A 23,974-nucleotide genomic window follows, 5' to 3' on the forward strand; every position below is an offset into this window, starting at 1 on the left:
CTTACATGTAACGCTTCGTAATTTTTAAGATAAGAGAACTGGACTTCATTATTATGTTCTGCGTTCAAGGGAAATGCAGTTCATTATATAACAAGCATGAACTTTTCTGACATTGACAAATAGCTATTAACTTTCCTAATCAATATCATAACATTTCTTTGAAATATTCCTTGCCCATTACATTGTCTGTTGATTAGCCGATTTTAGGGCAATAAATTTACAGCACGTGATTTGATAAGAGAGGTGTTGCTAATGATATTGAAGTTGCTTCATGATGATTTGGAGAATTGTCTGAGCGACATTTATTTGACAGCTTTAAATATCAAGGGACTGTGAAAACGACGTTTGAATGCAAAACTGTGACATTACAAAAATGTAGTAAACTGTTTCCATAGGGAAAGGGGAAATCTGTTTTGACAACTATACAATCGTTGGCTGAAATAGTGGATTTCGATATAGGGCCACGAATATATGGGGAATAGGTTTAATATTGTAAAACATTCTTGAAATTCTATTTAATGTTGGTTGGAAATAATTCATTTAACTAGTGACTAAATAGTACTACTATTCTTATGAAGAAATCGTCGGTTGCTTATGAATGAATGAACAGGATACATATTGGAATCCTGTAGTATTGCCGAGATATATATGTAATGTGATGCAATATGGTTGGTTCAAATCTATAAGCATAAAAACTGCGAACAGGCAGAACAACATTGAAACACGATGCAAGACTCGAATAATTAATTTTAGCTCACTTGGCGTCCGTCCTCGTTCGTTGTCGTCGATTACTTTTTACATTTTGAACTTATTCTAGAGAACCAACAAATGAAATGAAACCAAACATGGCATGAATGTTCCTAATAATGTGCTGATCAAGTGTTTGTTACTTTAACCGATTCATCATCCAAGATGATACCCTGGCTTAGTTTTACATAGGACCCTATGGGCAAACATTTAAGTGTCTTCTTTTTTAAAGAACCACTTGAATGGAATGAATTAAAACATCACATGCATGTTCCTTAGGAGGTGCTGACCAAGTGTTCTACCATTTTAGCAAATCCATCAACAAAGATGGCTGCTAACGGGGGACTTAGTTTAACAAAGGACCTTATGGGAAATATATACAAATGTCTTCTTCTAGGAAACCGCCTCATAAAACCAAAATAGAATCTCGAATGGTCAACAATAATACATCGCTCAAGGTAAATAATTATCTATTTTAACATAACAACTAATTTCAACAGTAAAAACAAATAACAAAACATTGTCAAATTTGAAACAGAAGTGTATGGTTGTCCTACACTTCAGACTTGACATTCACTAAACATGCATGCTGAAATTGAAAATGGTTGGTTTTGTAACACAATCATACACATTCAAGTTTTGAAATCGATAATTGTCATCGTCATTGGAATACAACTGGAATACATATACTGAGGTCACACAGGTTCAAACAATACTCAGTCCGGCATAATAAATGCAGGATAAATGAAAGTTTGTTGCCTATAACTAAGATAAAAACTAACAGTGTTTCTGGATTTTTTGCCTATACTATTACAGCATGGGTCCCTTTCAAAAATCTCCCGAAACACACATTATATTAGGTAATTTGAACTTGTTTTAAATTCCTTATTAAGCTTTGCGTGAAAGCCGTCTTTACACTAGTCTACTGCAGTCTATCAAAGAAAGTGTTAGACTTTTTTTTTGTTTTTCTACAGTAGTTTGAGACTCTTTTAGGCTGTATTTAATTGTTATTTTCGTTGCAGTCATTTTATGTTAAGTCTTATAGATGCATAATATTTCGGTTGGATAATCTGTTATGTCTTATCGTTTGAGGTCCAAATAATTATAAAATTGCATTTCCATATCATCACTATGAAAATTGTTTGGACGAATATTGTAAACATAGTTGAAAAAAGTTCGAGATTGCATGAAAGTTATGTAAGCGCGTCACTGTTTTTGATATCCTGCGGTGTATGTCGTTGACTATATATATATATTACATTATTTGTTTGTGCCTTTCTCTGTAATTAATGTTCTAACGAGTGTTTGTGCTGTATTTCGGCCACTTAGTATTTAAGAGAATTTTTTAACATTGTCATATAGCGGGAGGTTTGGCAAACTTTAAAATCCGGTTCAACCCACCAGTTTGTCTTTAAATTTCCTGTGCTAGGTCGGGAAAATGGCGGTTATTATTAAACAGTTTTTTTTCTATGTGTGTTGGTGTTTGTTTTTGTTGCACTTCAGTGTTTCTGTACATTTCAAATCATTTTTAAATGGAAGTTCAACTAATTAAAAAGTGGCGATTATGTACTTTCTGATTCCATAAAAAGATAGTACACTGTACAAACTTGTCTGTACAGAGTACTATCTTTTTACCCGGAAGTAAAACACAAGATAGTATTGTGTACAAATTTCTGTACAGAGTACTATCTTTTAATCTAGAAGTAAAACAAGAAGATAGTACTATGTACCAACTTTCTGTACAGAGTACTATCTTTTAATCTGGAAGTAAAACAAGAAGATAGTACTATGTACCAACTTTCTGTACAGAGTACTATCTTTTAACCAGGAAGTAAAACAACAAGAAAGTACTATGTACAAACTTTCTGTACAGTATTATACAAAGTTTAAATAGTATTTTTGTCGGCTTACTTCGGCCATAGATTATACCATTACGACATTATTCTAATGATTAAACACTATTACTAGTATGTACACACACTGAATATTTATAAGGCTACGATATATGTGGAAAACACAGCTGGTTCAGGTATTCTTTTATTTATAACGGAGATATTTGATAAATCGAGATGAATATTTTTATTAATTGTCTTCCTCATTTTTGTTGAGCTTGCGATTGACAGCAAAAATAGGCGAGACGCTGGGTTCCGCGGAACCCTTACATTTTTTAATATCAGCTTAATGCTGATTCGGTATAGCAGATTTTTATGATGGAGCTGACGCTAATTATAAAAGCACTGTGATGCATAAAAAGTTCTAGATCAGATATAATATAAAAAAGAAGATGTGGTAAATGTATGATTGCCAATGAGACAACTCTTCAAGTGTAATACCACCAAATTATGGTACTTCACAATCGGTTGCATACAAAAATAGGTCAAATTTTAATTTGAGGTTTCTATAGAATATTTTGAAAACTTGAGGTTATATGGTTGCTAAAGTTTATACAAATGTTAAAGAACCTCGGGGAATTTGATTGGTTAATTTCCATGTACATGTTAAAATAGTGAAATGTCAATATTTTCAGTTTTGTAAATGATATTTGCTTTATCTTATTGTTTCTTTTGTCATTTTATTCTTTGCTATACAGTTTTTTCTTCATTTGATGAATTAATTTAAATTTCATTTGTATCTAGTTTTAAACTTACAATTCCTATTTACAATACTGTATTAATGAATGTTGTATATACAATGTGTCTCCGGTGCACTGTTTAATCAATATGTGACAGATGACAAGACAAATGTATATTTCATAAGATAATCACCCTAACTTTTCTATATACATCTATAGATAGTTAAGCCTTAAGCCGTTTAACGTTGGTGTTAAGAAATCGTGAACCGTCAGCCGTGAAGATGCGACTATTTAGGAGGCAATCAGCGTGATGAGTTGGTTAGAAACTTCACAAACGATCCGTGAGAGGATTATACAATTCACACATTTCAATTGAAATGGAAATATAAAAAAGTTAACTAATAAACATTCTACAAATGAAATCAATATCTTGATGTATTCTATAAGTTACTATACATCAGTATTAAGGCAGTCCGTAGATTAATTTGAGTTTGAGATACATTGTTTACCGGTACTGATGCTGTTCAGTTTGTCATTTGAATTCCTCTCAAGATGATCAATTTCTTCCATTGATCGATCGTCAACTGACGAGTAGCGTTTGAATATTAACAAAAACCTAGCGTAACTTCACTAAAATCCTCACTCGCTGCCAAACGAGGTTATTTTTATCAGGATGTCTGCGAAACCTTACATGATGCTTTATGTGTGTTAAGTGACAAAACAGATTTCTTTGTTGGTGATATAACAATTCTTTTTTTTTTACTTCAGGACGAACTATAGTTAACAACCAAAGGTAAGGGTAATTTTTTAATTATTGAACACATTGAATTATTTTTTCTTTGCTTTCTTCTTTTTTTATTTTCTATCAAAACTGTAATCATGTTATTCAAGTTCAGTTATAACTGAGGTCACGTGTAATCAAGACTGTAAATACTCCATGTCATCTCAGAACTACAGCAAATTAAAATGTTATGGAAGAATGGCAAAAATTGAAAGTAATGTTAATATCCTATAGATCCTGGTGAAGTGATCATTTTCTAAAGAAATTCTACAATCAGTATTTATGTGACGGGAACTGTCTTCCTTCACTCCCTTTACCTTATCTATTCTAACCTATTCTGCAGAATTATGTATAATTGAAGTTAACAAAAGATATCAAATCTCTCAAATGTTAATAATATTTTATTTATTTATATGTTGTAAAGTCTCAGAGGACATTGTAATAAACAGGTTAATTAACAAACAATTATATGTATAAATCGATAATATACAAACTTATGTTGCAAGATCTATCCACATGTGTTATTGACGATTCAAAACTTTAACGTATTTCGTTTCCTTTTATAAAGTTTTAACGTAATATCAAAGAAAAAGTGACACATATGTCTTTGATATACACAGAATGACTAATGTTGGGTCATATTGTTGAATAGTATAAAAACAGTAAATGATGATATTAATAAAGGATAACACAAGTTAACTAATAATTTAAAATCTTGTCCATTAAAAATATAGTGAAGGCCTTACTTTGACCTATAACGATTTACTTTTACAAATTCTTACTTTACTTGGATGGAGAGTTGTCTCAACGGCACTCATACCACATCTTCTTATATCTTTGTTCTATAATTATTTTCTTTGTTGAAATATTTCTGATAAGAAGTATCAAACATTAATTATGTGTAACAGAATTGTCGTCGTTAACATGTAAAAAAAAACATGGGCTCATGCAACATGTGCAACATGTTTTTCGGTTTTTGATTATTGGATCCACTGTATTATTCAAACTATAGTTGGTATAACCCTTAGCCGTAAGGTGCATATTCTAAAGGTGTAATTCTTAAACAACACATATATCTAGTTGAAATATTTGTTTACGAGAATGTTGACATTTGTTGCTCCGTTTCCCCATTCTTATAAAGGGTGAATGAACCTTCCTTGCCAAACGTATTTAGTATATATATATAAATTATTGACGAAATGTATAGTAACTGACTAGCTTAGAGATAAAATGTTAGCTTACCTAATGATTTATTACTTCTTACACATATTGTTTGTAACTTTCTATTCTTACATGATATGCATAATATTCATCATTCCCATTTATTTTAAATTTTGGCTGTTTACAATCAATTTTCTCAAAATTTTACATTTATGATTGAAAACCTTAGTTTGTTTTTGTTTTTACAGTTATTACACGATGTTTTCATTTATTTAAAACATTAAATTTGATTTACCTCCCCCCCCCCCAAAAAAAAAAAGAAAAAGAAAGGAGAGAAAAAAAGAAGTTAGGCTTTTCAGTGTGTGTTAAAAATTTCAAGATCTTTATATGTTTTTTTTTTTTTAACCAAAATAGAAAAGAACTTCATTTATTATTAACAGCCCAAGATAACTAACATGGCTAGCAACTACATGTACATGTATATTTGGGTTGTCATGGCTTCCATTTAAACACATTACATGATATACTGAAACTATAAATATATAAACCCTCGGTTTGAGTCATAGGTTACAACACTTAGTAATCTAAAGTTGTCATTTATACATGTATTGTGCTAAATTTCGTGCCATATACCAGTTTACTTGTGTTCTTTTTGACGATAAAATTCCATTCATAAAAAGACCTTACTAAAAGTTCAGTATTCCTTATGGTTTACTTTACCAACATATTTTAGCCTTTAGAAACGGTTTAATATATTAAGGTTTAAAGGAATTTTGACAAGTTATACCAATCCTTCTTTGCTGTCTTGAGTCTTATCGAAGAAATGAAATCAATGCATAACAAAGTGTGTCGTCCTGCTTCTTCACAGATTTTTTTTCAAGGTCAGTATCGGGTAAAAATGCTAACCACCTTAGGCAAATAATGATATGTTGGGGGGGGGGGGGGAAAGGGGTTTCGTCAGTGCAAATGTGTTGGTGTTGAGAACGTCTTTCTGTTTGTGACACATGCAATAACTGACGATTCTAAATATGCTTATACAGATGTTTATCTTTTTTAAGCCAGCCATCTCATTTAATTAGTCTTTACCGGATGAGTATCAATAAATATACAATGAAGGTCTTTTCAGCACTTATATGTAAAGGCAAAACACAAGGGATAGAGAAACTTGAAACTTTATGCGTTAAGAAAGAAAAAAATGTATTCTTTGATATTTGTTTTTAAAAAAGCTATCTTGTTTTCCTATCGGTTGTTCCAGTTAATTTTGATACTCCATTTGATATGTTTGACAATGGCAGAAGAAGATCTTTTTGAATGATGCATGGAGATTGAGAGTCGAAGGCGGTAGTTTTTGTTAAAGCTGAAAATTGTTTGTATTTTATCTATTCTACAAAAAAGTTTTGTCGTAGCCTTCGACTGTTCACAGGCTCAATTAATCGCGCCAATGTTATTCACTTTTCCTTCGCCTTTGTGTTTTTCCTCTTAAATACGAAAAGTCCCATTTATTCGGTCATGTTTTTCTATCATAAAAACAAGAAACACGATCTCTGTAAAGCATTTTTTTATCATTTCTTTTTTAAGTATGTTAAACGATACTTTGTACAGAGAAGGGAAGAATTAAGAATTGGTAAAGAAGCATATTCAAAGGCAATTGCAGCAAAGTCAATGTTTTGTTGGTGATTTGTACTAGTTTTCATTTTTATATTTAAGAATTAGACCATATACTAATACAGCGGAAACTGTATTGATTAAATACAGAAAAGACTGTGGCAATTGATTTTAATAATCTCAGCATCATAAGGAGGAGTGACTGCTTTTTTAAACAAATAAGCAAATATGGTGAGACATTAAACATATTAAGTGCTTGGTCGGTCATTGCGCTATAAAGTTTGGGAGTAGTCTCATAAGTAGCCGCAGCAATTGTTTCACTGTCAACAGTGGGGTGGTTCTCTCCAGGCAATCATGCTTCCCAATAAAAACTGACAAACATCAATATACTGGTTTTTTTTTTTTATCTTACCATTTGTATCTAATTGTTTAAAACAATGTATAGTACAATTCCAATGTTTATGTCAAGTCTGAGAATACCATTACAGTTACAGTTGTGTCAATTTATGTTCCAAATTGGCATAAGCAATTACAGTGCATGTTTCAACTTGTCAGAAACTATGAAAAAATGTATTACCCAAATATTTAGTACTCAGTCTATATATATCTATAGAAAAAAATGAGTTTACTTCGACCATGTTGACAATGCCGCATGAATCTAGGTGACATAAAAGATATTGCTTAAAAAAACTTGTAATGTCCATTTTAACGAAGTATCAGCTTTTAGGTTTTATCGCTGTGTAAATCGGATTAATTATTCCGTTAACAATGATGTATGGAACAGACTACAATATCTTGGAAATATATATAGAAGTAGCTTACTCAGCTGTGAAATAACATCTCTATATTTGCAACTAATTTTCTTCACTTTACTGAACATATTATTGAATGTTTAGGAAAACCGATGCTGGAATCGCAAAGCTATTTCATAAAGGCTTAATATAATAAATTCTAACGTAGTTTTCCTCCGGTTATATACATTTGTAGCAGCATAAATCACAATACACTTGATGCCGTCGATGTAATGAAATACAAGCCAATAATATAATTTTATTAGATGTTAATTGGAAATCTAATTTATCACTTAACATGTAGAAATAAACAATCGACATGATTACCAGTCATTAGATCAGCATGCACATGAACCAATTATCGTACAATCGACTACAGTTTACCCAAAGGATTGACAAAATAAAATCGACAATAAATTTTTCACATGTTTATGAAAATCAGGACCTTTTTCCTAAATGGCGTTTATTTGTGTGCAATTCATTTTAAAGTTTAGTGATAACTGTCTAATTGTTGGGGAAAAATGCTTTTTTATGAATATAAATCATTGAACGGAAATTTGCTTAGAATATATAGATAGCTTTAGGAAAAGTACAAATTGGAAACTATATCCCTTGTGTCTTTCAAAAGTAGACGACGAATTATAGTATAAAATGTACAAAACTAAAAATAATTAGAGAACAAATATTTTCTGTAGCTTTAATAATTAAGTGAAATAGTTCCAGGGAACTTCTTTTTTAAATACGAATAATGAAGCAAGTTTTATATTTGTGTACACTTAGAGTGAGGGTGATATAATTAGAACTATTTTAAAATTCATATTCTAGAAGTGCAAATTGAGTAATGAATAACTTTGTGGTACTAACTCTTTCGCATAGATTTGTATATCAATGGAACAATATTTTTTTTTCAAATAAGAGGGGATATATTTTTGAATGCATGTCGTGTTGATTATGATGTTCAAATAAAGCTTTTTAAATAATCAATTTGATTTTCTTTACTTTTCTGTACTATATTTTTTTAACTTGAGCTGCCTATTTATGATTTGAGTCCGAAGTCCGTCCAAGAAACATTTTTCCTTTTACTTCGTACGAAATACGAAAGAAAAAAACATTTTGTTGGATGTTAATTGGATAAACCGAAAAAATATCGAGATCTTCATTTAGAAAAAACGCACATAGAATATGCATGAACAGAGTTTTAAACTTGTATGTCAGATAGTTCAAGTGAGCGATTACTGAGACCAGCGATATAATATATATATATATGTTTTATATGTCTCTGCTGAGACACATTGAATTTTACTTATGTCGTCAATATTGTTTTTTATTTTCATTACGACACTAAAAGCAATCATAATTTAACTTTTATCGGGAATATTAGGAATTTCTTTATATATTAAAAGCAAACGTCTCTATATCGTTCTCAGCAATAATTATGTTTGTCATGTTATAATGGCCGCGGTTAATAGAGATCAGTAATTGAGGGATGTTTTATAGTTCTATGCGAATACATTTATCGACAAATTTCACGATTGTCTTTTCGTTATATTGCCTAAAGCAAGTGTCTAACCGATATTAAGATACGAATTGCATTAGAGAGAAACACACAATTTATAGGGTTTGGCATACCTGATCTATTCGTTGCTCTACTATAAAGAATTGTTTATATTGATATAACCTTTTATTGGTCTTTTCTTTGAAGTCACATTAATATCTGACCATATAGAAAATCATTACTCTTAGTATAAGCAGCTCTGTTGTTTGCAAATGTTCAGCCTCTTAAGGTTTTATAAAAAAAAGTCCTATAGACTCGTTTTTATTAATTTATGGAATTCAGTAACAATAATATGTGTCGCTCGCCTCACAATTCTGACGGTTGTTAGTAGTGAGGTTGATAACCACCCTCAGGATATGAAAGGTAGCTGGCTTCAAGGTTTACAACCATCAAAAGAACCCTCAGCATATGAGCGGTAGCTGGTCACAAGGTTTACAACAATCATTAGTACCCTCATCATATGAGCGGTAGCTGGTCACAAGGTTTACAACAATCATTAGAACTCTCGGTATATGAGCGGTAGCTACATGTACATAGTTATCAAAGGTACCAGGATTATAATTTAGTACGCCAGACGCGCGTTTCGTCTACATAAGACTCATCAGTGACGCTCAAATCGAAAAATTTATAACACCAAACAAGAACAAAGTTGAAGAGCATTTAAAATCCAAAATTCCAAATGCGTCTAATGTAATCTATGCCTGGGATAAGAAAATCCTTAGTTTTTCGAAAAATTCAAAGTCTTATAAACAGGAAATTTATAAAAATGACCACATTATTGATATTCATGTCAACATCGAAGTGTTTACTATACTGGGCTGGTGATACCCTCGGGGACGAAACGTCCACCAGCAGTACAACACGTTTCATAACTTCCAGCAGTGTATGGGCGATAGCTAATAACAAGGGTTATAACTTCCCTCAATATATGATTTGTAGCTATGTTAAGTGTATAACCGCCCTTTGTATATGAGGGGTAGCAAGTTGTAATGTCAATATTCGTCTTCAAATATATGAGCGGTAGATAGTAACACGGTTTATAACTATCCCTAATGGTCATCAACAATGTAACAAAATTTCTTTTGTATACCATAGTTTCAACTGGCATTCACGATGCGAATATAGTCTTTCAGTTCATGTATAGAGAATTATTGTAACCCGTATTTTAAAAAATGTTCTAAACAATTTGTTGCATAGTAAATGTCAATCATCGTTCTTGGTAAAACATGTACCAATATACAAAAATGATACTCATCTTCAATTATTTGTTTATCACACATATTACAAAGTCTCAGATGTGTCTCAATATTTTAAAATCTACAAGTTTCTATATTCAAACAATGAGCAGATATGCGATATTTACAAATACATGATTTATAAATATAATTTACAGCATGATCTAAATAAAACCTAGATAATTGTAACCTGTTGGGTCAAATGCATATCTATAAAACCTACATTTTGGCTAATCTTCAAAAAATGAGATCAGTTCACTATGAAAACTACCCTTTACTCTACCTTTAAATTCAATTACAAACAAATCCACATTTTAACACCCAGATGTTACCATGCATACATTCTGGAACCCATACATGTATAATATGTCTCTAATTCGACAGGCCCAGTTATATGTTTTTTTTTTTGTTTTTTTACTACATCTATCAAGCATTTCTTCATAACAGCATCCAAGAATACAGTTATCAGTGCATAATAACTTAAACCAATATTTTAGCATTCGACAATATCTTACTATAAACATAGGGTATCGTCCCCAACTCACAATAAACCATATAATTAACAGTACTGTAGATGCTTTCACCTTTAAAATACGTTTTAAGAATGTCATTTGAACTTGTTCGATAACATCACATTTGTGATTACTCGATCCAAACTTCACAAATATAATTCAAAATACTTGCTGCATACGTGTCAAACAATTACAGCAATAGTTTCAAAAATAAAACAGTCATTCTTCAATTTACTAAACAAACTAAATAATGCTTTACGACCTTGGTTTGCAAATGATTTTTGGGTATAAGTAAAACAACCATTATATCTAAATAAGATACCCAGATACAAATGTATACAAATTCATCACACATATCTATTGAATTTGAACTTAAATACCATCTCTCATTTGCTTTAACTTGACCTCTGTTTCGAAACACATCAATTTTTTTTTTATATAAATCAAACAATTGATAAATAAATTTTACTTATTTGAATAGTCATTTGAACAATTAATCATGTTTTGTAAATCTTCAAAATTTTCGCTGAAGAATACTGTGTCATCTGCATGCGTAAGAAAATACAAGTTCAACATTTTAACTCGTACAGTGACATCCTTCACTAATAAGTTCTATTTCCATGTAATTTACGTACAATGAATATAAAAATGGTGATAATAATAAAAAGTGGCCGATGACACGATCCCTTATATCGAGAATGACGATGAAGACAATCGATGGTAAATAATGTTTTTATTCTTTGTGCAGATGATTCCATCTGACGTTTTATTCAATAGTACCAGGTAAATTGACATGACTTGTGACATTTTTAGACACAACAGAATACGGTTTAAGTCAATATCTATTACGTCAAAAATTAAAGAACATTGTTTTTTTTTTAAAAGAAATTGAATAAACTGCAATTGAAATTTCCAGTTGTAAAAACATGAAAACGAATTTATCACTTTTAATAGCGCAAAAAAGGTTGAATAATTTTCAAAATAGATACACTATTGTTGGTATTAATGCTTTAATTAAGAAAAGGCGACATAAATTCCTCCCATTAAATTCACAGTTTCAAGAAAATGTATATAAATATGCGTTGTAAGTTTTTATAACTATGTGTACAAACATTTCCAATCAATTCATACCAATGAATTGTCTTAGCTAGGTTTTAATTTCTCTAAAAAACTAAATTGATCAAAGTAAAAAAAAAAAAACACTTTCTGGAGCATTTTGTCGAGGAAATAAAATGAAAAAGTAAACTGAATTTGAAGTCTTTGTGCCTTTTTATGATTTTAGATTTCTGTCTCATTGACGTTAACAGAGTCTACCTTATTTCGTATAGGAAAGATAAGGGAATATGGTACCAAGCTATGGAAAATTTAATAGTTAATATGTCTTTATATTTAGGATTATGTTATCGAAATATTACATCAAATTTGGAGATGCCTCTTTGGTGTTTTTATGTTTTAAAAAATACATGATAAAACATTAATAACAACACACAATGGGCTTGAAAATAGCAGTAGCAGTGGTTAACTCCCCAAAAAATGTGCTCGTCAAAGTTTGTATATATATAAAGAAGTATGTCTGGCGTACAAAATCATAATAGTATATATTTTACAGTTGACTCTACTGAAACTTGAAATACAGTAATTGTGTTGTGTAGTTCATTCAAGTTTGTATACTACAATGTATATAAACACTAGATCCACCTGTTTGAACTTAACATCAATATTAGCACATAGATGGGTAAAACTCACAGATACAGTGTTTTTTAAAAACATTTTTGAATATGTTTTTGCTTGAAGAAATGCGTGAAAATGTTATAAAAATTACAATCTTGAGACTAATTAAAAATGTGTGTGAACAAATATACTGGTATTGCTGACAAATGTCGATCGCCGGACCACAAACATTACTACCAAGGGTTAAATGCTTACGAATGAACATTTTAGAGACTTTCAAAATTAATTATGTGTGTTATCACATGTATATGTGCCATATTTGTTAACGTGATTGGTAACATAGTTCTAAAAAAATCTATGTCTGGCTATTTTCCGCTATTATCTTATTATTTCAAGAAGTTTGTTATTTTTTCTTACATGATAAAATACACAGTAGTAAGTTTCCTGTGCCTCCTTACTTATCGATTTTTAAAACGTATCATACATTTTGCATTGCCTCCTTTTATTTCTGAAATGAAATAGAATGATTCTAATTCCCAATCTTTCTTTTTCTTTTCCCTTTTTAATAATTCCGCCATTTTATTTAACGTTGTAAAATTTATCGTCAGATTTATGTCCTACCTAAACTATTAGAGCTATGTCAGACTATTTAGATTTAAATACTATTGGTTACAGTTCATTATTCTGCTATAAATGATTTTTCAATCTTTGATGTGCAACCACTTTATATGAAAGGTTAGAAATAACATTTCTAATAAGCCCTAGAAGATGACGACATTAATGTTTTTTGAGGTTTCTACACATTTATTTCAGTTAAGCTTGTAACATGTTGCAAAATATTTGTATAATAATAAAAACTCTACAATGTCAACCAAGATGTGACAGCATGGTGTTAATGAAAGCGTAGCAGATATTGTATCATATGAATTGTATTGAGATTATTCGTTCAAGGTTAATTTATAGACAGTAGATGAATGTATATATTTTATTAGTTATTAACATTTAAGAGGATGGGTTCCTTTATAATGAAACACACTTTTCTAATTTAATAGTAGTTAAATTTAGTAAACAAAATCATCTTTTTTAAATTTTGAAAGTCTCTTTGTTCGTTTGATAAACCAGTGCAACAGTTACCGTAAAATATTTTTTAAGGGTGGACTTTGTATAATAATTAACTTGTGATGCAATAAAAAATGGTTGTGTGTCTACACGTCACTAAACGATAGTATATTAAGCTCCATGTCTAGATGTTCTGCAACTTCATTCATAACTGTCGGATTTTTTTGGTATTTTTTTAAGGATGCATGTTATATTCATCTATTGATAAAAGTTGAAAGTTCAGACCTTTGTTCTCTGGAAATTAACAGATATTATTTTTGTTCTCAGTGGAATTGTTACTTAATAATATTGTCATGAAATAAATGGCATACAGGAAAAATGATCGTGAAAGATTAGGCTATGCGTTATTTTGTTCGTGAAAACAATGCATTGCAAGACAGGACTATATGTTTTGCTTTTCGTAGATAAACTATCCATGCTTACGACGGTGGATATATATATATATAACTGTCTCATTGGCAATCTTAACACATCAGTGTTTTTTTTATTTACATACCTCTTTTAAAAAAGGCAAACATAACTAAAAAATCCAAAATAATTAGGTCATCATGGATTGATAAATATTTTTGTAACTATAATGTTAAATGCATTTGTGAATGCCCAAAGTGAGAGGGAGTTTTGGTGTTCCTTTTTGGAAATAAATTGAATGTGAACGCATTGGTATAAGTGAAAGCACACAACTATGTGGTGCAAATTTGAACTTTTGAACCGCGAGTGTGGTTTGATTGGTTTTCTAGCTGGGTCTGTACTTTTACAACTTTGTACTTTAATTGTCTGGCTTTATAAATATTTTGACATGCGCGTCATTGATGAGTCTTATGTAGACGAAACGCGCGTCTGGCGTACTAAATTATAATCCTGGTACATTTGATAACTATTAAAACCACTGGGTTGATGCCACTGCTGGTGGACGTTTCGTCTCTGATGGTATCACCAGCCCAGTAGTCAACACTTCGGTGTTGACATGAAAATCAATAAGGTATAAAAAAGAAGATGTGGTCATTTGTATAAATTTCCTGTTTACAAAACTTTAATTTTTTCGAAAAACTAAGGATTTTCGATTTTCTTATCCCAGGCATAGATTACCCTAGCCATATTTGGCACAACTTTTTGGAATTTTGGATCCTCGATGCTCTTCAACTTTGTACTTTACTTGTTTGGTAATGTATGCTTAACAGAAGACATTTGTCTTGCAGACACAACCGCTCTCGTTCTGTTTGGAATTAATAAGTTACCATGAGTTTTTTTCATAGCATTAATGGATTTTTCCAAAAAAATCTAAAGGAGATGTACAATTCCTTTACACTAAGCACAAAAGCACTATTGAAATAACGTGTACACCGTCTAACTATTATACATATCCTTTTTATGTTTATCAACATTACCATAAGATATAACAATACTTGTATCCTAAAATAACTCACTATATAAAGATAGTGAAATCAAAAGGATACAATATTCAGTGAAAATATTCTATTGAAAAAAGGGTTTACAGTCTATATTCTTGTCAATAAAATGTGAATCAGCATAGTACAGTAGTTACAATACTTAGCTGTCGGTGAAATTTACTTCACCTATTTTATCCGCCCCATTTATCTCATATAAACACAAGGAGATGACACTATTTTCTGAGGATTTCAGTCCCGAAACTAGTTTTATTTAATTATTAAGAGTTTATTTTTTTCATTATAATTTTCACGAAAAAATAGACAGTTTTGAATATCGAAAGTACTGCATTTCAGTTTCTAAGTTTTCAATGGAAATATATTTGATTCGACAATTAACTTTTGATGGCTCTAGGCTACGGACACAAAACTGCTTGTTATTCTTAATCATTGAAAGCTAGTAATTTACACAATCTTTCAGCTATCGTTAATTCCTGATAACATACATGACCATAAGCATTTTGAGATCGCGTTTCGATGGGAATTTATGGCCTCGATGCGTTTGAGTTTTAATTCTGTTTCAAATTTACAAAAACACTTTTGATATTCTTTCACTGATTACGTTGAGGATGGTGATATATTGATTTTTTAGAAGTACGAAACGACAAAATAAGTATACGTTAGTATTTAAAACGGTTCTTAATTTTTTAACAGCAATTAAAGGTTTCTCTCTTCTTTCTAAGTAGTTTGACGTTATTAGAAATTTATGTTAGTAAAGTATAATAACTCACATTTAAACAACCTATACGACGAATAATTCAACAGACAATAACAGAGCTTCGAGATTGTAGACGGGAAATATGTTGCTTAGTATATATAGTTTACATATTGTCAAATGGGGAAATCATCCAATATTCTTCAAGGAACTGATAACCTCTTCTTGCTATTGACCTGTGAACGCTTGAGTACATGTGTGTATATATGCATATTTTGATTTTTAACATCCAATGTTGTCTGTGCTATTTACATAATGATACTGCTTACCGTTATAACAAAAATCACATCTTATTTCGACCACTTGAGTGAACATTTGTCCGTTTCCTAAACATATATACATTGAAAAGATATAAGTTGTCGAAACGCGTATTTGGTATCATTAATGTTGTCAATACATAAACCAAAATGGTTTAACAATACGACTGCTTATAGCGTTTAAGGGCATACGATGCAGTTTTGGTCCCGTATTTACATTCTGATAAAAATTTGCATATAGACTATTTTTTACCTGATTAAATCAAATATGTAATAAAAAATATACCTTCATGTGCTACTTTTTGAGTAAAATGAGGTCAAAATTTTGTACATTTGCTCAAAACTCGGATTTGTGGCCGTATTTATCCTTTCGAAAGAAAGACATAACTTTTTTGTTTTAAAAGATAAATACAAATTGTTTTTTGTTAAACAATTCGTAATTTCTGTATTTTATAAGTATTCTTAAAACTTATGCAGTTTTTATTCAGAAATAACTCATATTTATTAATTATTCATGAATGTAGAAAAAAAAAACCATCATTTTTTTGCTGTATATATTTATCAAATTTAAAAAAATTGCACTTTTTACGTTTTCATGAAAATTGGCACACAATCTTCTCGCGTAATCAAACCAAATGGCATTTTAAAAAGAGGGGTCCATGAACTCGTGTTCAAGTAAAATCAGTTTGAATGATAAAAATCATTCAAAAACTGAATTTTCCCCCCTTATAAGTCATAGTTTGACGTCGCGAAAATAACATTTTACGTTAACAACATCATTACCTCCCCTGTGACTGTATCGTATGCCGTAATAATCAGTCGAAAAATGCATCTTTTCCCGATATGTCATAGTTTGACGTCGCGAAAATAAGAATTTACGTTAGCAACGTCATTACCTCCCCTGTAATAAAATTAACGGTACCAATTTTCTTGCACCAGACTGTAACTGTATTGTATGGTTATTACTTCCCCTGTAACTGTATCGTATGCCCTTAATTGTTATTTTCGCGACGTCAAACTATGACATATCGGGAAAAGATGCATTTTTCGACTGATTTTTATCATTCAAACTGATTTGATTTGAAAACGAGAGCATGGACCCCTATTTTTTGTTTCATTTTGCCTGGAAATTATGTGGACCAAATTTTATAAAACTGTAACTAGTGCAATTTTTTTAATTTTGATAAATATACAGCAAAAAAATTACGTTTTTTTCTCAATTCATGACCATTTGATAAATATGAGTTATTTCTGAAAATAAAATGTATAAATTTTTAGGATACTTATAAAATACAGAAATTACAAATTATTTAACAAAAAACAATTTGTGTTAATCTTTTAAAACAAAAAAGTTATGGCTTTCTTTCGAAAGGGAAAATACTGCCACAAATCCGAATTTTGAGCAAATATAGAAAATTTCGACCTCATTTAACTAAAAAAGTAGGAAATGAAGGTATAGTTTTTATTACATATTTGATTTAATTAGGTAAAAAATAGCCTATATGGAAGTTTTCATCAAACTGTAAATACGGGATCAAAACTGTATCGTATGCCCTTAAAACAACACTAACGTTTTAATCATCCAAAGTTAAACAATCCTATTTGGAACTATTCGGACAAAGAATTACATATTTTCAACCAGCATAACTTGCAATTGGTTCAAAGACAGGTAAAACATATTGGAAGTTACATGAACAAGGATATGTAAATACTTCTTGTTAGTTTTTTATTGTAAATAGTCATCATGTCATTTTTTAAATGATGCGTAATTAAAAAAAACAAAAAAAACACACACACAAACAAAGATTTTTATGATGACTAGAACGATAAGAAGTTAGCAATATCCTTTAACTCTTCTTTTCGCTACATAGATGATGTTTTTTCACTAAATAATTCAAAATTTGGTGACTATGTGGAACGCATCTATCCAATCGAGCTAGAGATAAAGGATACTACAGATACAGTTAAGTCGGCTTCATATCTTGACTTACCTCTAGAAATTGACAATGAGAGTCGGTTGAAAACAAAACTTTACGACAAAAGAGATGATTTCAGCTTTCCAATTGTAAACTTTCCATTTCTAAGTAGCAACATTCCAGCAGCACCTGCATACGGGGTATATATCTCCCAATTGATACGATATTCCCGTGCTTGCATTTCCTATCATGATTTTCTTGATAGAGGATTGTTGCTCACAAGGAAGCTATTAAGTTACCGTATTTGTTATCACATAAGCAACACGAGCGGTGCCACATGTGGAGCAGGATCTGCTTACCCTTCCGGAGCACCTGAGATCACCCCTAGTTTTTTGGTGGGGTTCGTTTGTTTATTTTTTAGTTTTCTATGTTGTGTGGTGTGTGCTGTTGTTTGTTTGTCCTTTTCATTTTTAGCCATGGCGTTGTCAGTTTGTTTTAGATTTATGAATTTGACTGTCTCTTTGGTATCTTTCGTCCCTCTTCTAGGAAGATGATCAAATTTATAACATACTAATTGAAGATACTTATTCAAGATAAATTTTAGGACACTAATGTAAAAAGGCAAATAAGACTTAATGAAAAGATGCATATAACTGTACATTTAAATGCTTGTACATGTAGTTAGTTAGTTACACTCCATTATACAAATTTTCCCGATCATTACTTCACAAAGATGTTAAGTTGTTTAGGCAATCTCGATAATACAAATTTTCTCGATCATTTACTCACAAAACAGTGAAAGACTACTATTGACTGTCAGTGTCGCTTCCGTAATTATCGACTGCTTCCTGTTTATCTCTATCATCTGATAATTATGTAATGGTACAATTTAAGGCGACCCAATTTATGCTTCCTTCAATTTCTCTATGCTGATACATACATACTTAGTATAATAAGCCTTAGATGAATCGTGTTTCTTCAAATGATTGATGGAATATTTCACAGTCTGTAGTTCTACCAAGACATAAATGTTGAATTCGTTGGGATGTCCTTTTAATCATTAACATTTTTTAGGTTTTGCTGCATACCATTACCGTCCTTTTATTTTCATTATTATAAAGTGGGGTTCAAACACCTTATCAGAATGGTATACCGGAATAGCAATTGGACACTGATTTGCTTCAATTTTGATACACCTGTCTTTTTCGGGTTTTGGCTTTCGTTTCATGATTTGCTTGTTTTCTTTAAGCTTCTGATTGACTATATTAATGTTGTCGTTTTTTTAATGATAGCTTCTGATTTAATCAATTAAGACCCCCCTTTCAGATAAACTTATAAATGATACATCCAAGTACTATCAAATTTGGTCCTACAGCTTTTCATCTGATATTGAAAAAGCACATTTCAATGCAGACAATTCAGACACTATGCAAATTATTAGTTGTTACAAAATGTTGGATATCGATGCATGTATGATTGTTTACAATTTGTTGTGATATAATACATTTTTCTTCCTGCTAGAGCTGAAAATGGAAAATGTCTTCAAATGTGAAGACCACGTGAATGTTGACCTCTATAGATGTCTTGCATCTTTTAGATGTTGTTTCATTTGCGTCTATCCCATTTCTGCTTTTATTCTCACTTACTAAACCTATGTTTACATCGGAAGATTGAACCCTTAAATAAATCTGGAAAATTATTAAAAGGACAAATGGCAACCAATCTTGTCGTAAACGTACTGTTAAGAATAAATAAAAAGACATTATTTGATTAAATTCAAGTTATATTTAATAGGTCATGTCATAGATGTTTGTCATATCTTGCATAGAGCATTGGTATTTTAAATTTGAACTCCAAAAGAGGTAATTCATTTATCTCCTTTTGCTGATATATTATTGATTGTATTTTAGGGAAGGGCCAAGTGAGCTTTTCCCATCACTTTGCGTCCGGCGTCCGTCGTCGTCCATCGTCGTTAACTTTTACAAAAATCTTCTCCTCTGAAACTACTGGGCCAAATTTATTCAAACTTGGCCACAATCATCATTGGGGTATCTAGTTTAAAAAATGTGTCCGGTGACCCGGCCAACCAACCAAGATGGCCGCCATGGCTAAAAATAGAACATGGGGTAAAATGCAGTTTTTGGCTTATAACTCAAAAACCAAAGCATTTAGAGCAAATCTGACTGGGGTAAAATTGTTTATCAGTTCAAGATCTATCTGCCCAGAAATTTTCAGATGAATCGGACAACCCGTTGATGGGTTGCTGCCCCTGAATTGGTAACTTTATTGAAATTTTGCTGTTTTTGGTTATTATCTTGAATATTATTATAGATAGAGATAAATTGTAAACAGCAATAATGTTCAGCAAAGTAAGATTTACAAATAAGTCAACATGACCGAAATGGTCAGTTGACCCCTTAGGGAGTTTATTGCCCTTTATAGTCAATTTTAACCATTTTTCGTAAATCTTAGAAATCTTTTACAAAAATCTTCTTCTCTGAAACTACTGGGCTAAATTAATCCAAACTTGGCCACAATCATCTTTGGGGTATGTAGTTTAAAAAATGTGTGGCTTATAACTCAAACATCAAAGCATTTAGAGCAAATCTGACGGAGTGAAATTGTTTATCATGTCAAGATCTATCTGCCCTGACATTTTCAGATGGATCCGACAACCGGTTGTTGGGTTGCTGCCCCATAATTGGTAATTTTAAGGAAATTTTGACGTTTTTTGTTATTATCTTGAATATTATTATAGATAGAGATAAACTGTAAACAGCAATAATGTACAGCAAAGTAATACCTAAAAATAAGTCAACATAACCAAAATGGTCAGTTGACCCCCTAAAAAGTTATTGTCCTTTATAGTCAATTTTTAACAATTTTCGTAAAATTTGTAAATTTTTACTAACATTTTCCACTGAAACTACTGGGCCAAGATCATTATAGATAGAGATAATTGTAAGCAGCAAGAATGTTCAGTAAAGTAAGATGTACAAACACATCACCATCACCAAAACACAATTTTGTCATGAATCCATCTGCTTCCTTTGTTTAATATTCACATATACCAAGGTGAGCGACCTCTAGTTTTCCAATAGGTGAACATTTATGTAGAAAGGACATAAAATCTTTAAACTCTTATGGCACTTCAAATATAAAAAAAGTTTGAAGATTTTGTATAAACCTGAATGGAAGTTTTACTATAAAACACGTTTTCATGGGCTTTTTCTTTCTCATATTAAAACCTTAAGAAATGTACTGCTAATAGTTATTGAACTATTGTGTTCCCTTGCTTTAATTCGTAAAAAGCTTTACTGTTGCAGTGATCTAACTCAAGACCTCTCGATACGTCAACTACCTAATTATATTAAGTTTAACAATACATTAATTATAACGATATTGTATTAGAAATTGTTAATGAGTTTACGTATCTACATGTAGGTGTCATATTCAGTAATTTTTTGAATGCTTAAACAGCACAACCAAATAAAGCAATATATGCAATGTTTCATATGGAATTCTGCAAGTATTTGCTAAAGGTTAAAATTCTACACCTAATTTTATGATATATGGAGAACAGGGCAGATATCCTTTGGAAATTGATATAAAACTGCGTATAATTCAATACTGGACAAAAATTTGTCTGCAAAAAAAAAAAGAAAAACTTCATGCAATTCTATACTAGTACTCTTTGTATAAATATAAAAATGATATTACTTGGTTAAAACATGTTAAATCCATTCTTGATGAATCTGGTTTGTCATTTGTGTGGGACACCCAATATTTTGTAGGTGAAAAATGGCTATATTCTATTGATAAAAAAAAATCTTGTTGATAATTTCATACAGAAATGGCACACTAACGTGTGTATCTCTATACCAAAGTGATTTGGTTTGTTGAGAAATTAAGATATATATATATATCAAGTACAAGGGAAAAGCCGGGATAAAACTTTGAAGTAATATATAAAGATAGTGTAAATAGATTCTAAAAGAAAAAACGAAATTATTTAACAATAATTATATTTCAGAAAATTAAAATGTCAATTGTTCTTGAACAATTGAGAGGTCTTTCCTTTTATAATGTAAAATATATGTTCAAATAGACGTAGAATGTATTGAAAAGCTTTAAAACACACTGAAAATCCTTTAAATAAGGTCAAAAACACATAATTCGCTATATGGGACATGACCTTGACCTTTGACCTTTTGACCTTTGTCAAGGTCATTAGTCCCCAATGTCATTGCTGAAGACCCCATGGGTCTAGGACCTTTGGTTATATAGTAAAAGCTGATTTTGTCTTTTCAGAAACCTAAAACAGGGGTTATGCCCCTTATAAAAAGGTCAAATCTCTTTGGTCAAAATGTAACAAAGTTGCGCCTTAATGACCCAAACATTTTCCACTATTCAAAACTTCTGTAAGTATAATGGTTTCTGAGATTATCCCATAACAAGGTGTTAGGTCAAAGGTCAAGGTCAACATACAAATTTGACCTTGAGGTATTTTTCAAAGATACATGAATTGATGATGATTGGTGAAGATCCTAGGTGTCTACGACTTACGGTTTCTGAGTTTTGGTGGCCAACCGACACCGGTTAATTTTCATAGGGGCATAACCCTACCAATGAGTCGTTGAATCTTTTCGATCCAAATGTAACGAAGAACCGGGGTCTGGTCCTGAACAAATTTCACCCTTTGTTTTTTTTCTACCTATTACGGTTACGGTGTTGGAACGATAACAAGGTTTTTGGGTTTCGGAGGGATTACTCCGAACCGACAAAATATTTCGACTCACAGGGTGAGTTCCGGATAGGTATTCATGACACCGATACAAAGTGTGAACATGAAAGCAACACGTCTTACGGTTACGGAGGGAAATTTTGTCAAAGTTTGGCGGAACAAGAAGAATAATAATTAAAAACCAATTGTTCAGAGAACAATTGAAGGTCTTTCCATCAAAACAATGTATTTTGATATGAAAAGTTGTGAAACTAAGTTTAAAATGTCATTTCAATCGTCAAATGATAGCTCCTAGTAAGCTGATTCCAAAAATATATTGTTTCCATACATTTTTTTTTTAAATAAGGGAGATAATTTGTTACTTCCGGTTTGAAAAATGTTACTTCCGATTATATTTGAATATTTACTTGACACTGATTCAAAAAATATCTGGTTCTATATACTTTTATATTAATAAAGTACAAAAAAATAGCTACTTCCGGTTTACAAAAGGTCACTTCCGGTTGGTTTTTTTCAAGGTTAAATGGTTTGATACCTTTTTCTAAAAGTTGTATATCTTTATCATGTATACATATAGAATAAAAGCAAAGGTCAAAATCTAGAACGTCAAATTAAGCTATGACCTTGAGATCAATTTCAAGGTCATAAACCAAGGACCTCAAATCAAAAGACCATAGGTCTTAATTATATTTAGTTAATGAGTTATATCACCAAACGCGTATTTTTAAATACAAGAGGGGAGAAAACTCCCTTTTACATTCAACGTACGCTTGCAATCAAAATTTACATCTTACGACATGTCGCAACTGACAATTTAGTAAAAATAATTTGTTGATATCTTATACAGTCTTTGGATATAAGTGAAAATAAGCCAAATTCAAATATTAGAATATGACCTTGACCTTTGACCTTGACCTAATTTTCATTTTTTGGGACCAAGGACCTCAAATCAAAAGATCCTAGGTCTCTATCACTTATGATTTATAAGATAGAAATTCATATCACTTATATCAGATGCATAAGGGGAAATAACTCTCATATGGAGCGGTCATATCGCTTCGGTCAAAATAGGACAAATCATGCGAAGGATATAACGAGCAATTTTGTAAAATAAATTTGGCATAATCTTTTATGGTTGCGAAGGAGAT

General features: G+C 31.2%; 1 protein-coding gene across 2 annotated transcripts in view; it reads left to right on the top strand.

Moving 5' to 3' along the window:
* Positions 1-23,974, top strand: part of LOC143072409 (5-hydroxytryptamine receptor 1B-like) — a 104,388-nt gene that overhangs the window by 24,724 nt on the left and 55,690 nt on the right. The window contains exon 2 of one of the 2 annotated variants that reach the window (XM_076247318.1): positions 4,088-4,112. The exons of the other annotated variant lie outside the window; for it this stretch is intronic. The gene's annotated coding sequence lies outside the window, so the exon portion shown is untranslated. The remainder of the gene's footprint in view (positions 1-4,087; positions 4,113-23,974) is intronic. 2 annotated transcript variants of the gene reach the window in all.

This window comes from Mytilus galloprovincialis, chromosome 4, assembly GCF_965363235.1.
Source record: "Mytilus galloprovincialis chromosome 4, xbMytGall1.hap1.1, whole genome shotgun sequence".
NCBI classification, from domain to species: domain Eukaryota; kingdom Metazoa; phylum Mollusca; class Bivalvia; order Mytilida; family Mytilidae; genus Mytilus; species Mytilus galloprovincialis.